Below are 17,024 nucleotides of genomic sequence, written 5' to 3'. Positions count from 1 at the left end.
TAAGTACTGGTGAAGGGAAAGGTGTTTGATCATTGTATGACTGAGATTTAATCTTGAAAGCCTTGTAACTTTACCCACAGCAATTCAATAAATCAATATAACAAAAACAAAAACAAAAAAAGAAGAAAAAAAAGAAGGGAAAAGAAAAAAACAATACAATAATTTTAGCCTATCCCAGGAAGGGAGGAGTGTGGTCCATTCTGGAAATCCAGGCAGCAAAGGCATAGGAATGTGTCATACTGGGCCAAGTTGACAAGCAGGGGATGCCAAGGCCAGTTTTAGGAACTGTGGGGCAGAATAGACCAGAGATGAGAGCTCTAGAGCCTTCTTGTCACAATTGCTTATCTTAGCAAGGATGGTCTCAGCCTGCCAGGCCTTTGAAATGGAGACTTAAGCTAGGCATCTTTTTTTCTTTTTTTTTTTTGCTTTTTGGGTCACACCTGGCAATGCTCAGGGGTTACTCCTGGCTCATGCATTCAGGAATTGCTCCTGGCGGTGCTCAGGGGACCATATGGGGTGCTGGGAATCGAACCTGTGTTGGCCATGTTGACTGCGTGCAAGGCAAACGCCCTACCCATTGTGCTAATTTTCCAGCCTCCATAGGCATCTTTTTAGAAAGCTTTTGCTAGACCAATTTATCATAGAGATTCTAAATGAGGAAGGAAAGAAGAAAGTGGAGGAGGGAAGGAAGGGGGAAGGAGGAAGGGAGGATTTAAAAAATAGTGGCAGGAGGGACATAGGGAACATTGCTGGTGGAGAATGGGCATTGGTAGAGAGATGGGTACTCGAACATTGTTTGATTGAAAGGGAGCACTATAGCACTGTCCTCCCGTTGTTCATTGATTTACTAGAGTGGACACCAGTAATGTCTCACAAAAAATTGTGAGACTTGTTACTGTTTTTGGTGTATTGAATACGTCACAGGTAGCTTGCTAGGCTTTGCTGGGAGGGCGAGATACTCTTGGTAACTTGCCAGGCACTCCGAGAGGGGAGGAGGAATTGAACATGGGATAGCTGTGTACAAGGCAAATGCCCTACCCGCTGTGCTATCGCTCCAGCCCGATTGAAACATAATTATGAAAACTTGTGAGTCTATAACTGTATCTCACAGTGATTCATTAAAATAAAAAAATAAAAAACAATAACAAGAACTTCCCTACATGAAAGAAAAAAAAAAGAAAGGAGGCAGATATCCATATGCAGGATGATCAAAGAGTTCCAAGCAAAATAAACTCAAATAAATGCAAAACCAGGTAACACCATAATTAAAATAGCAAAAAGACAGAATAGAATGCTTACAGCAACAAGAAAAGTAAATGCGGGATTGGAGTGATAGTACAGCGGGTAGGGCATTTGCCTTGCACGTGGCCAACCCGGGTTTGATTCCCAGCATCCCATGTGGTTTCCTGAGCATCACCAAAAGTAATTCCTGAGTGCAGAGCCAGGAATATCCCCTGTGCATTGCCAGGTGTGACCCAAAAAGAAAAAAAAAAAGCAAATGCACACATATAACAGAACCTCTATAAGGTCACCTGCAGATTTGTCAATTGAAATTGTACAGGCTGAAGGAAATGTAATGACATGTCCAGTGATAAATGGAAGAGACCTCAAAACAAATATCGAGTTTCAAGGGAATGATAAAAAAATACCATTTTACAAAAAGAAAGAAAGAAAAAAGAAATCCATGACTACTAAAATGTCTCTGCAAAAAATACTAAAGTGTATATTTTCCAAATGAAAAGAAACACTACCCAGAAGTATTAAGATACTTTTTTAAAACAGCATGGTGTTAGAATCATGTGCATGAGAAATCACTACAAATCACACAATAAACCACAGAATCTCAATTTAAAAATTTTTTAAAGAAATGTAAATTATTTTAAAAACGAGTGTACTCGTCCTTCACGCCCTACCGAGGTCATGAGTTGCCCCCCACAAGCGGCTCTCTGACATGGCCATGGCTCCAGAGGCAAAAGGACTTAGTCCAGGGCCCAGCAGCTTGCAGAAGAAAAGTGAATGGACCATAAGTTAAACTACGGTGCCATACCTCCCCAGGAGGGAAAGGGTGTTGCTCCCTTCTGCCTTTTCCCCCACTGGCAGCAAGGTGGCCGCCCCTCAGAGCTTATAGGAAAGCCAGGTACAAGCCGGCAGTGACAGGGCAACTGCAGTCTCATGGGAAGTGGGACGGTACCAGCATGTCCTTCATGCCCTACAGAGGTCACGCGTTATCCCCCACGAGTGGCTCTCCGGCACAGCCATAACACCAGACACACAGAAACCAATCTCGTAATTATCTGGCCCTTTGCAGAAATCCAAAATCGTGGCCGCGTGACATTATATGATTCTCATAACCAGCTATAGAAAACAAAATATTTCACAATGCCTTTTCAGCAATTCTGATTGTTTGGGGGGAAATTCTAAACAATAATGGTGCATCTTTTATGGAAATAATGAATGTAATCAATGTAGAGAAGAGTTAAGTAGAAATCATCTGCCTCACAGGCATTTGGAGGGGTGGGAAAGGGGGTATGCTGGGGTTCTTGGTGGTGAAAAATGAGTACTGGTGAAGGGAAAGGTGTTTGATCATTATATGATCGAGACTTAAACCTGAAAGCTTAGTAACTTTTCCCACAGTGATTCAATAAATAAATATAAAAAGGAAAAAAAAGAAAAAAATTAAGGTGGAGTTCATGCCCAATTCAATCAGTTAATCAATGGCTGAATAAATAGCAGTATTCCTACAAAAAAAAGTTTAGGGATCCATAAAGAGAGTGCAAAGGGCTATTGCACATGCTTTGCTGCATACCCCAAGCCAGTCCCTAAGACTAGCCCCGAACTCTGTGCTGAGAGTCACAGTTCAGTCCTGCCCAGTGGGGCCCAAAACACAAAACAACTAACAGCATGGGATAGGAGGCAAGTTGGGTTTTCTTGGCATGAACTCAAGATTTGCCTGCTTTAAGATCTAGTTGGATCTAAGTTTAAAATTCTAGATGCAAAACCTTCCTGGTGACATGGACACAGAAATACTTAAATACTTAGGAGCCCAAGAGAGTACAACGAGAGAGGCACTTCAGTCACTTGTCATCTTTTGGCTTGTGGAAAGATGTGGTAAACATCGTTTATCTACTCTTGTACATGTAAATGACTACTAAACTTATTTTATTTTTTTCTCCAGGGGAGAACACAAATGCAGTCCCCTCATCCACAAATTATGCAGTCAAGTTTCCCACATTTGGGGAAATTGCAAGGGTGCAGTGAATAAACCTCACCCTGGGAAAATCACCTTTGTAATCATGGTATCCTCCCTGCCAAGTGTTGACCAATACACTTATTTTCAAAGGAAATACTGTATATGAGACTTCACAATTACTCACTCCAAAACAGAGTCATGTTCAAGGAAGGAAAAGAAGAAACAAAAATTAGAACGCAATACATTTCCTCACTTACCCCTGAAAGTAACACTACACTTGAATCTTCAGAAAAGGGCAATACAAATGTTACACAACCTACTAGCATCCTGAAAAGAGTGTAGATGAGAAGAGAACATACATGTATGTTCTGGAAGGTCATCAGGTATTAAGTATAACTCTTCCAGATAATCTTATTTGATAAAATCTAATTATACACACTAAACTGGGGAAATGAAAAGATAGTTCATTTTAATGGATCTAGAATAAAAAATCTCAGAGCCACTTAAAAATGTGTTCAGAAAGTATATAATAAGAAAATATAGTTTTAAAGTTTTATTAAATGAGATTGTGAAGGCAGTAGCTGTGCTTAAATTTTGTTACCTGAATTGTTATGAACAAATACCAGAGATAGTCATAGATTCTATGATTTCTGAGTGTTTAGTTTTAAGAGTCATGATTAATTTTAGCTGGACAGACTCTGAGTCAAGTCATTATTGTCTTGTTAAAGTCTCCTTAGAGCCTCAGCTGGAGCCAACAGCCTTCATTTCTTATCCTAAATTGTCCCCTTTGTGTTCCATGATCACTCTAGAGAAGAATGTTAGCTCTTAATTGTCTGGAGCCAGATTCTCACACTCCAACTTGCCTTTCAACACGGAACACTTCATACTTATGAAACACTTGAGCCTGAGGAGAAAGGTGCTATGCATGTACAAAGTGAGTTACTGCTATTGATGTTTCTCTTAAACAGTGAGATTTAGAATGTCAAAAGTAATTCCAGACCTTAAGGGCAAAACTTTCGTTCTTGGAAAGTTGCTGTGTTATCAGTTATGTCTGTATTATGTTATCAGTTATGTCCCTCTGCAGAGGCACAGCTCACATGCAGGGATGAATAGAGCAGAGACCTAATAACTAAAGATCTTTATTTCCTATGACATCCCACTAGTTTAGTTGTTCCACAGTGGTTACCTGAGTCACAAAAATACTAAGGTGTTTAGCTCTGTAATGACATTTTTAAAAAGGCAATGATGGTCACAAAAGCTATCAATATTCAGCTGACTGATATTCATTTCTCTAATCTTTACCAATCACCAGAAGACAAAATTAATTTGTAGTATTAGTATAGGATCAAAAAAAGAAGCTCAGGGGCTACAGTAATAGCACAGCAGAGAGGGCATTTGCCTTGCACGCAGCTGACCCAGATTCGTTTCCGGCATCCCATATGGTCCCCTGAGCACTGCCAGGCATAATTCCTGATTTCAGAGCCAGGAGTAGTGACCCCTGTGCATCACTGAGTGTGACACAAAAAGAGAAAAAAAGCTCAAATTTTAAAAAGGAGAACAAATAAAACCAATTTCCTTGCTTTTTTCTGCCAAGTTTATATTGAGAGTTTAGTTCCATTGAGAAATAACCAATGAAAATTTCCCTCTATCTGCCCTTATAAAGATGAGTAATTTCAGTCAAAAATTCTATTCAAGAATTTCACGTGTGGGGCCAGAATGATAGTAGAGCAGTGGGACATTTGCCTTTCCCATGACCAACCCAGGGTTGGTCCCGGCATCCCATATGGTCCCTTGCGCCTGCCAGGAGTAATTCCTGAATAAAGAGTCAGGAATACTTGCTGTGCATCACACCCCCCACTCCCCATAAAAAGAATTTCACTTGCATCAAACCTGGGACATTACAGTCTAAGTCAGACACAGAATATAAGGTAATTGACCTTACCAATGTCCTATTCCTTAGAGTATACTAAAGAATGTTATATTATTTTGCTGGTAAGGTAAATGGTAAATGCCCTCCCGTTGATCATCGATTTGCTCGAGCGGGCCCAGTAACGTCTCCATTGGAGACTTTGTTGTTACTGTGTCTGGCATATCGAATACTCTCGGTAGCTTGCCCGGCTCTCCGAGAGGGGCGGAGGAATCGAACTCGGGTCGGCCATGTTGGCCGCGTGCAAGGCAAATGCCCTACTGCTGTGCTATCGCTTAGCTCTGAGAATCACTGAGTGAGCTCCCCCCACATAAACACACACAAAGATAAAGAATAATATAAACACATTTTTAAAAGAAAAATACAGAGACCAGTGAGATAGTACAGTGGCTATGGTGTTTGCCTTGCATGCAACTAACCTGAGTTTGATCCCTAGCACTCTTTAAGGTCGCTGGAGCACTGCCATCCTTGAGCACAGAGCCAGGAGTTAGCCCTGAGCACCCCCAGTGTAGTCCCAACCATCCCCCCCCCCAAAGAAAAATAATAAAAAGGAAAAGCACCAACTCACCAAAAAAATTAAAGAAAAAATTCCTCAAAGAAGACTTATAAAAAGGTACATTAAAAAATGCCTTTGGAGTGGGATAGGTAGTGTCCCCGCCCTGTTGAAGCACTGGCAGCTGCACCCACACACCACTGCTGCGTCCACATCAACAGCCTAACTCCACAGCTTCAATAAGAATCTCTGCAGATACACCCCGGTTCTACAGATTTTGAAGTTTATGGACTGGACAACACCTCCAAATTCCACAATAGTTTTTGGAGCACACCACATGAAATGAGAAAGTAGCATAGAAACTCAAGAAACAAACAAAAATACCACAGAAGGCTCAGCTAGCCGTGAACAAGTAAGTCCTCAGACAAAGACTTAACCCCATGGTGACACATAACAATTTTCACAAATTTTCTTTTACGAAAGTAGCACTGTAGCACTGTCCTCCCGTTGTTCACTGATTTGCTTGAGCTGGCACCAGTAACATGTCCATTGTGAGACTTCTTGTTATTATTTTTGGCATATCAAATACATCATGGGTAGCTTGCCAGGCTTTGCCCTGCTGGCAGGATACTCTCAGTAGCTTGCCAGGTTCTCCGAGAGGGGCAAAGGAATCAAACCTGGGTCGGTCACGTGCAAGGCAGATGCCCTACCAGCTGTGCTATCACTCCAGCCCTTAGAAAAGTATTTTTTTTTATAATTTTTTTAGCCAGTTGGTTGTAACTTGTAATATGAAACAAATTATTGTGTGCCTGCTAAAAGTGCAGGCTTGGGGTGGGGGGGATAGGGACAATGATGAAGGGAAGGTCACTCAGATGGTGTGATTGATACTAGAACATCTATAGCCCATAACAACTGTATTATAAACAACTTTGTAAATCATGGTGTTTAAATAAAAGTTTTAAAAAACTCTCTGTATCACTTATCATCAGGGAAATATAAATCAAAACAATGAGATATCACCTAACACCAGTGAGACCGACACACATCATAAAGAACAAACACAACCAGTGTTGTGTTGTTGTGGATGTTGGGGGAAAAATGAAATCTCATTAACTGGAATATCAATTGGTCCATACGTTTTAAAAAAAATCATAGACTCAAAAAACTAGGAATTGAGCTTTCATATGACCAGGAAATTCCACTTCTGTCCAAAAGCCTTACTTCAGAGAAGACATCTGCACTCCTGTGTTCTTTGTAGCACTGTTCACAATAGCCAAAATCTGGAAACAACCCAAGTATCCAAGAACAGATATCTGGATAAAGAAACTATAGTACATATATACAATGGAATACTATTGACTTTAAGAAAAGATGAAGTCATGCAATTAGTTGCTATGTGCATGAATCTGGAAAATATCACACTAAAGTTAGTCAGAAGGAGAGGGACAGACACAGAGTGGTCTCTCATCTGTGGGATATAGAGAAACATAGTAGGGGAATAACAAATGCCAACGGCAACAGAAACTGAAACTGGCCCTAAGTAGAAAGCTTAGTCTGGGATGGGGGAGGGGGGACGGGGGGTGGGGACAGGCAGAGAGACACTGGGACACTTGCTGAAGAGAGCACACACACTGGTGAGGGTGCGGGTTTGTAAATCATGGTGGCTAAAATTTTTAAAAAACCTAATTTTACAAAAATGTAAAAGGAAGAAAATAAGTTAAGATTTACATTGGCAGATTCCAAGTGGCATATGATAAAGTTAGAAAACTCAAGATTGTGGTCCCGGCACATCAATAAATAAAATAACCACCAGAATAATAATACTGGAGAGACAGCACAGAGGGTGCTTGCCTTACACAGAACCAACCCAGGTTAGATCCTTGGCACTGCACATGGTTCCCCAAGGCCCACCAGGAGTGATGCCTGAGAGCATCAAGCCTGAAGCAAGACCTGAACACCACTGAGTGTGGACCAGAAAACAGAATGGCCCAGAACCAAATTTGCCTCCTGACAGAGTCACACTGCACACAATAAGGAAAAATTAAGAATTTCTGTATAGCAAAGGAAAATAAGAATATACAGATAAATCATACAGTGAACGGAGTTCTTTGTATCTCTCTATAAGTGACAAAAAATGTACCTGGAAAATATCTTTTTTAATTTACTATAGTCTGATGCATTGGTCTTCACTGACCTGCCTTCTACCTGCCTCTTCAATTTTATCTTCCCACTACCATCACTCCTTCTGAATCCTGCCCACTCACAAACTATTATTTAAGTATTATTATAATAAAATAACAGGATTTTATCATCTAACTGCTCTGAATCCTCCAACCTATATTCTGCGTTTCCACTTTCTATAGGCATTTCACTTTGCTTGGAATAAACTCCTATTACTAATTTCCACACTGACCTACCATTTGGCTAACGTGTCCTATGACAAAACCAAGATGGCTTTCAAATCAGGTCTTCTTCATTAGTTTTCAGAAGTTATTACTCCCATCACTGTGACGTCACAGATCTTGTAGATGCTGCATTACTGCACTTAACCTCCCAAATATGTACTTCTTTCTTCTCCCATCATGCTTTTAATTCTTTAAAGTTACCACCCATATCTTATTTTTGTAAACCTAATATCCAACTCAATGCACATTAGAATATTTCAATAATGTTTGTTGAGTGGAGTTAAAAAAACTTTACTATAAATTGGTAAGAACAACAAAAATAGCCAAAAAGCTTCAACAAATATTTCACAAAAAGCACAGGAAAGGGCTGGAGCAATAGCACAGCAGGTAGGGCATTTGCCTTGCACGTGACTGACCCAGGTTCAATTCCCAGCATCCCATATGGTCCCCCGAGCACCACCAGGAATTATTCCTGAGTGCATGATCCAGGAGTAACCCCTGTGCATCGCTGGGTGTGACCCAAAAAGAAAAAAAAAAGTGCGCAGGAAGACAGAATAAAAGATGAAAGTGAAAGATGCTCACAATTAGCTAACATTTCACATTGCCAAGTATATAAAACTGCAAAGTTCTAACAATACTACATGTTTGTGTGAGACACTACACATGTGCCCTGCTAGTGGTAACATAAATCAATCAAGTGGGAAACTATCTGGCATCTAGATAAAGGCTTTAGTATACACACCAGAACACATGTAGAAGACACCAGTCACGGGGACTGGAGCATTAGAACAGTAGGTAGGGCATTTGTCTAGAGGCTGACCCAGGTTCGATCCCTGGTACCTCATATGGTCCCCTGAAACTCAGTAGGGGAGACCCTTGAATGCAGAGCTGGTATTAAACCTTGAGAACATCCCCAGGTGTAGCCCAAAAAGGAAAAACAAAAACACATATATACATTTCCCCCCCCAAAAAGACACTAGTCAAAATGGAAAAGCAGCCAATAATCCAAATGCTTACCACTTACAGAATGACTCAGCACAATGGTCAGAAGTAATGACTTATGGCAGAAGGAAAAATGTCACAAAGTGAAAACAAAGCCCATTTCTCTTTATATGAAAACTATACAGAATTAATCAAGATCATGTTTAGAAGGGGTGAAATGTGGTAAAATGGTGAGTAAAAACAAGCACAGTAAAATGCCTAATCAGTATAAATGTTCTCTCTAAGCAGAGTGGGAAAGGATGGACAGAGAGGAGTTCCAGATGTTTCTTTCTACATGTTTGGTTGGGAGGAAGATGGCCTCCCAAGCAAAGCTCAGGGAACCAGGGGCTCCTTCTGGCAACACTCTACCCATGGGTCCAGACAGTTCCTTCAGTACCGGGGCCTGGGGATGTGTTGCTACTTGGTCCAGAAGAACTGAGGACCGCTGTGGCTATACCCAGTGATGTTCAGGGGGGTCATATAGTACCAGAGATAAAACTAAGTCTTTGTACATGTGAGGACACTGACCCCTGAACTATGGCCCTGAACTGCATTCAAATGTTCTTCTAAAAACTATATATTTTTTCTTGATTATAGGTAGGGCTGGAGCGATAGCACAGCGGTAGGGCGTTTGCCTTGCACGCAGCCAACATGGCCGACCCGAGTTCGATTCCTCCGCCCCTCTCGGAGAGCCCGGCAAGCTACCGAGAGTATCTCGCCCGCAGGGCAGAGCCTGGCAAGCTCCCCGTCACGTTTTCGATATGCCAAACACAGTAACAGCAAAGTCTCCAATGGAGACATTACTGGGCCCACTCGAGCAAATCGATGAACAACGGGAGGACTGTGATTTGCCAGATTATAGGTAATCATCATTGGGCCAGAGCACTAGCATAGCAGGTAGGGCATTTGCCTTGCATGGGGCTGACCCGGGTTGGATTCCTCCATCCCTCTCAGAGAGCCCGGCAATCCCATCCTCACAAAAAAGTCCGGCAAGCTACCCGTGATGTATTGGATATGCCAAAACCAGTAACAAGTTTCACAATGGAGACGTTACTGGTGCCCTCTCAAGCAAATCGATTAACAACAGGAGGACAGTGCTACAGTGCTATGGTAATCATCAACACTTGATTCTCCAGAATCTTGAGCATTAAATCCACATTTAAATTAAAACTAATTTTCAATAGGAAAATAAATCACAGTTTTTTTTTATATTTCCCTTTTGTTTAGAAAAATTTACAAGGTTACATTTTCAGTAGTCACTGTCACTGTCCTCCCGTTGTTCATCGATTTGCTCGAGCGGGCCCAGTAACGTCTCCAGTGTGAGACTTTGTTGTTACTGTGTCTGGCATATCGAATACGACACGGGGAGCTTGCCAGGCTCTGCCGTGCGGGCGAGATACTCTCGGTAGCTTGCCGGGCTCTCCGAGAGGGGCGGAGGAATCGAACTCGGGTCGGCCATGTTGGCTGCATGCAAGGCAAACGCCCTACCCGCTGTGCTATTTCCTAACTGGAACTGTAAAACAAAGAACAACAAAAAAGAAAGTGAAAAGAGAAACCTCCTCTTCACCTGTGCATTAGAGCAGGAAACCCAACCCTTCTATCCCAAGGAGTCTGGGCAACGGAAGCAGAGCGGATTGGTGCATGTGAGGTCCTCAGAGGGCCAGTCCTACTTATTTTTACACCATTAGCTCTCTTAGCATGGGCTTAGGTCACTTCCAATTTGAAAATGACCTTGGATTACAGGCTGGAGTTTTTAATTTGTTTACACTGATTATTAAAGCATTCTGAGGTACAACTAATAAAACTTCTGCATAGAGAAATAAGTTTCTTTCTACAAAGATGACCCTTTGGCTTGATGCTGCTTATTTACATCGTTTCTGTGAATCTTATTCCACAAACTAGTTTTCTAGCACGTTATAATCGCAAGATTGCTAGGCAGCTCCTTAAACTCATTGCCTGGTAAACTAATATGCAAGATAAACTACTGAGTAAATTAAGAATATGTGATGACTTCCCTTTCAAAATGAAGTCCTTGAAAATGTTGTTTTATGTATTCTTCAAATTATCTATTACACTAGGAAGGAAAGCAATTTTTAAAGTTTAACAAGAAACTGGGGTTTATTTAGGGAATCAAATACTTATTTTGCTTTCTGTGAACATTGATGTTTCCTCTTTGAAAAAGCCAAAAATAAAGAGCAAAGAAGACACATGGGATTTCTTGTGAGTGTGTTGTGTGGGAAATGATTACCCACTAGCTTTCCAGGGGGGAAATGCCTGCATCTGTAGTATTTGCCAGTTTCTGTGGTATAAATATATCCAACCACTGGCAATTTCAAGCTACAAATATTAGGTTGGGAAGAAACAAAGTAACTTATTATAAAGTATTTTCTTTACATATACAATAGATGTAAGCAGTATTGAAAACATAGATAAGAATAAAATTAAACATAGTAATTATGAATTGATGTTTGAACACTTCCTTTGGTTTTCAGTGAAATTTGTTTTAATGTATGTTGATGCGATTTTATTATTAATAATGACTATGTTTAACAACAAACTGGCAAAATCCCTTTAATTTTGATGCTGTAGGTCTACCGCTGATTAGACTAGGCTCTAGCTAATATTCCCAAACTGGCACAACAATTAGTAAATGGCAGACTTTAGTGTGTGAACATGATTATCTATATTCCCACACATTCAAGATCTTCATTCAGGAAAGATTCCAAAAGTCTCCTTTTAGGTAATTGCTTGGTAAATTACATACACTGTGCAGTGATGGCTTTGTTAATGGACTGCTTTGCAGATAACGGACTTAAATTTCAGAATTTGCCCCTTAGTTCAATCAGATCAGACAGAGCAATATAACATATTTATTTATGGTTCCCTAGCAAAGTCATTTAACAGGCTTGCAAGAACTTCGACTTCATCCTTACTCTGTGTAGTCAATGAGACAGAAGGTAGGAAAGAAAAAAAGGGTGTGATAGAGAGATTCCCAAAGGATCCCTTCCATAATTAATTATGCAAATCACAAGTAAATTAGACACTAAAAATTTAAGATTGATTGAAAGGCTTGCTCAAAGTGCTTTAACTGTGATTCATAAACCAATCACACAAATTCATATGTTAGGTTGTGCAAAAAAAAAATCAGAAAGATGTAGAATGGAGTAAGATTACCCTAATTTAAATGTAAAAGACATGGTTACTGAAGTATGAGTCTCTTATGCTGTTAGCACTAGCCCATCAGATGTTAACAAAATCTGATATGCAACAGTTTTACATATCCCCTTGTGGGAGAAAGATCAACTTGTGATCTGCTTTATAAATCAGCTACAGTGTTAGAGTTAGGCTACTGTAGCTAAATGGCTTTTAGATATGCTTCCTGTTAAAGCTACCATATTTACAAATGAAAGCTTTTTCAAACCATGGCTTTTAATATAATTTGCATATTTAGTAATACATTGATTAAAATTAAACACGGATTATTGCAATTTATTTCAGAAACAGATGGGATACATTAAGTGAAAAGCCAGAGCTTTTAAATAGAACAGACTCACTGGCTGACTACTGATGAATGATGAATACAAAAACTTTGCAAATTGACAGAAAGGGAAAGAAAAAAAGAACCCTCTGCACCCATTTCAAGGCTTTCCTGACTGGTGATTCCATGAAATTAGTAATCAAGTTAATTGAAAATGAATAATGTATATCAAAGGTATGCATAAGGTTAATGGGAAATTTCTTAGGGGGGAAATGCTTCTACAAATTTTGAATCTTCCATATGTGCAAGGCATGTGTCTTTGAGTTTTTCTAATTGAATATGGATTTGGTAGGGTTCACCAGTAGATGGCATTCTTCCATTACATTCACTCCTGTTGGCCGGCTTTGATTTTACAGGTTCATGAAACTTCTCCAGCTAGTGTACATTATTTACAGATTCACTTTATGGTACAAACGTCACTGGGTTCAAACATGTACTTCAAAGTGGCATATTCCTCAAATGGTCCTGGGCACTGCGAGCTTGATTAGGTTGTAAGGGATACTTTTTTCCCTCTGCTCTTTGTATTCATGCATTGTTGAATAGCATTCACAAAAGCCAAATTTGGTAAGAGACTAATATACACATCTCTTAAATTAGCCCTTGTCAGTTATTTCATAAAAGGTCAAAGAACCAAGATTTTGTCTCACATCAGCCCCACAGCAGTGTGAAAATAACCCAATCAGCACATTAGGATATTAATACATTATTACTAACAGGCTAGTTCAATTATGAAAATAATTTCTGCATATAAAGTTTTCATTTTATAAAGCATAAGCATTTTCCTAGCTAACTTAGCGAAATTCGACTACATTTGCTTATCTGACCATTATTAACCTAGGCTATTCATTGTCCAAATGCCATGAAATGAAACTCCTCAAGTAGGTAGGAGAAATGTCGGTTTAATTTTTATACCTTTGTCCTCCTGGATTTTTAAAGTGAGAAGTCAAAAGGGAATTTGAGCGCCTGGGAAATAGCTCAAAGGGTTCGAGTGTCTGCATCAGATCGGGGAGCTGAGGCTGCGCCCCTATACTTCTGTGGTTCCCAGAGAACCTCTGCAAGCAACTCCCAGAGTTTGATAAGCCCCCACCCCCAAAAAAAGTAACCAAAAAAAGAAAAGAAAAGAAAGAAAGGAAGAGGAATTTGCTCTTAAACATTTAAGTAAGATTACATTATTCAAAAGCTTCACAGGACTGGACAGAAATCCCATTATCAAGACTGAAATTCACCAAATCCTGGCTAAACAATAACATAAAACTAAGTGTTAACATTCCCTATTTAAAATGAAGTTAATCCTAAACTCTTTGAATAAAGCAAACCAGGACACTTTAGAATTGCTTGTTTCATAATGGGTCAATGACACATACATCAAAGCAAGAAGCGAGCACACTTTTATACAGAGTTTTTGATTACTTGATTTCTGAAAAGCTCATAATGAACAACAAAAGTATATATTTTTTTCATCTAAATCTTGTTTGCAGTAACACCATCTGTGGAGGTCTCATTTTGTTTTGTTTTTAAATGTCAATTACCCCTCGCTTTCCCAAAGTTTGATTAAATACTCAAAAGTACTTAAAGGGTCAGTTCCCAGCTTCCCAGCTCTGGATTACTCTAACATGAAGTGTTTGTTACCTATTGTGAGTTGTGAAAATCCCCCTGTATCCAATGTGTTTTGTTTGGATTGAGATGGCATGCAGTTGATGGCTGTGACCTTCATGGTGGCTTAGATCCCTGGCTGGCACTGATTTTTGATTTAGTGCCGATCTGCTGCGCTTGTCACAGGCTGCAAGGTGCTTTCCATGCACTAATGGAACAGCTCAAGGGCAGAAGGGCCCTGTAAATGTCTATCTCTCACCAGCCACAGGCTAAATAGAGAGGTGAGTTTTCTACATGTGAATGACAGACTGACATTAAATGCAAGGAGACAATGCAAAGTTTTAAAAAACCAGCACAGACTTTTCAAAAATAACCAGCATTTGCAAAGCGCAAATGATAAGGTTATTCCGCCCGCTAATGAATATGTATCTGCACTGTTAAAATGGAATATTTAACACAAATACTGATAATATATCTTCATTTGGTGGCAGGGAACTAACAATCAGTTGATGTGTCCTTTGGTCCAACTATAGTTGTTAATAAATTCTTCTACTTAATGATGTCTTCAACAGAAAATTGCATATGTCCAAAGATTTTCCTTTTAAGAAAACAAAAAAATAAGATAATTGTTACTGAAATAAAAATTTAGACACAAATACAACATTTTGACCTGTATATTATTTTTCCAAGGTTCTTGAATGTAAAAGGTGTTCCATATATGTAATTTAAAAAATTCACATTGGGCAGCTGGAGTGATAGTACAGAAGGTAGGATGTTTACCTTGCATATGGCCAACCTGGGTTCGATCCCCAGCACCCTGTGCCTTCCATGATTAATTTCTGAGCACAAAGCCAGGATAACCCCTGAACATGCCAAGTGTGGCTCAAAAATTTTTAAAAAATTTATTTTGGTGAATTTTGCCTTCTCATTATCCCATACATGACTCCCTCTAGCTGAGATGAGCATAATTCATAACAAGAGGCCAGTAGACATTTTACTGGTACATCTCTGAATGATTAAACCTATTCATCCTTCAAGACTCAGCACAAATAAAACTATCTTCTCCAGGAGCAAGTCCTGAGTTTTCCAAGAAGCAGACTCCTCTTTCTTGAACTTATTTCTTAATAATTTTTGATTTCTACATTTCTGCCCTTATTGTTTTTTACCTTGTATGACAGATATTCGCTCATTTCCTACAATACACTATAAGCTTCTTCCTGGCAAACATTATATCTTCTATCTTGATAACCCTGACCTTACCTACCCCTGTGTCTGATATATTATAAGCATTCAATACATGTTTGCTGAAAGAAAATGATAAATACATGACTATAATAAGATAGCCGTCTCTACTTCGTTGAAATTTTTAAGCTACCAGATTTTGTCATTAACATTAATACCTGGCTGACTACCTAAGTCTCCGCTTCTTTAATTACCACCACCAAACAGCCCCTTTAACAATTCAGAAATCTCATTTTAGACTTTCTGATCTCTGTCTGACTCTGCCTCCCATCAGCAAAACCACATGCTAGACTCTATTCCCATCTTAGACAACCTTACAGCAGGGCTCACCGGACGAATGCTCCCCTGTAGATACTATTCAGATGGCTTCTACTTAGAGCATCCTTAAGATTCCCTCACCTCACCACAGAGTGATTTGCAGGTCATGAGCATCATCCTTGCCCTGCAGTCAGAAAGGTAGGTCAGTAGATAAGGGTTTGCTGTGCTCACTACCAACACCCCTTCTATCCCTGGCTGTACATGTGGTCCCCTGAGCACCACCAGGAGTGATTCCCCAAACACCGAGATAGGAGTTAACTCTGAGCACCACCAAATATGACACAAAAGAATTTTTTTAATCATCCATTCCCAACAAGTAGCTTAATATAGGATAGTTTAGCTACATGTTAATTAGACAAGTCTTTTTTGTTTGTGGGGGTTATATGAGGGCTAGGGATGGTGGTGGTGAAGATTAAGGCCATACCCAGCAATGCTCAGGAGCCATGGCTCTGGGTCCAGGAGTGGCCCCTGGTGGTATTCTACGCAGTGGACTCTATGTGGTGCCAGGGATGGACATGGAATCAGCAGCACATCAGGCCTTACCTCATATATTCTCACTCGGGCCCCTAGTCCACCACTCTGTATTGAATGCCTACTATACAATATGTACTGAGAATTGCTTGCGACATAGTACTGTGTACCCTCAAGGGGTAGCACAGTCAATGTTGCAAAGAACACTCGAAGTTACTAAAACAACATGGTACAACATATTAGGTGAGGAAACTGTAATTTAAAATGTCAGTTTTACATTAAAATGCAGTTTGCAAATTTTGTGTGAATTTTTTAAACATAATAACTCAAGTAAGGGAGGGTAAACCAAGTGGGGGGAACAATCTGGGGGTGGGGTGTGGTGCTGGTACATTGTAATGGATAAAGATTTATCATTAACAGTACTGTGAATCACAGTGCCTTTGGGGCCAGAGTCAGTACAGCCCATAAGGAGCCAGGTTCGATCCCCGGCACCACACATGGTACCCCAAGTCCTGAGCACTGCCAAGTGTGGCCCCAAAACAAACAACAAAAAAGACTCAAATAATTCCCGTTTTCTGTAGGCTGCTTCTGACTTCTAACATCCCTGAATATGAATTCAAACTCTTCTTTTTTTTTTTTTTATTAGTGAAGCACCATGGGGTACAGTTGTAGATTTACAAATCTTTGTGCTTGGGTTTCGGTCATACAATGATCAAATACCCATCCCTCCACCAGTGCCCATTTTCCACCACCATGGATAATATCCCCCCCTTCCCCCCCTTCCCACCTGCCTCTGTGGCAGGGCATTCCCTTTTGTTCTCTCTCTCCAAATTCAAACTCTTCTGCCATTAAATATAATTCAGGTG

General features: G+C 40.1%; 1 pseudogene; it reads right to left on the bottom strand.

Moving 5' to 3' along the window:
* Positions 1 to 3,172: 3,172 nt before the first annotated feature.
* LOC130021888 (uncharacterized) lies at positions 3,173 to 3,316 on the bottom strand (annotated as a pseudogene).
* Between the last annotated feature and the right edge of the window lie 13,708 nt (positions 3,317 to 17,024).

This window comes from Sorex fumeus, unplaced genomic scaffold (genome assembly GCF_029834395.1).
Source record: "Sorex fumeus unplaced genomic scaffold, SorFum_2.1 ptg000018l, whole genome shotgun sequence".
In the NCBI taxonomy this organism is placed as follows: Eukaryota; Metazoa; Chordata; class Mammalia; order Eulipotyphla; family Soricidae; genus Sorex; species Sorex fumeus.
The sequence above is the reverse complement of the archived record's forward strand: the minus strand, read 5'-3'. Positions and strand labels throughout refer to the sequence as shown.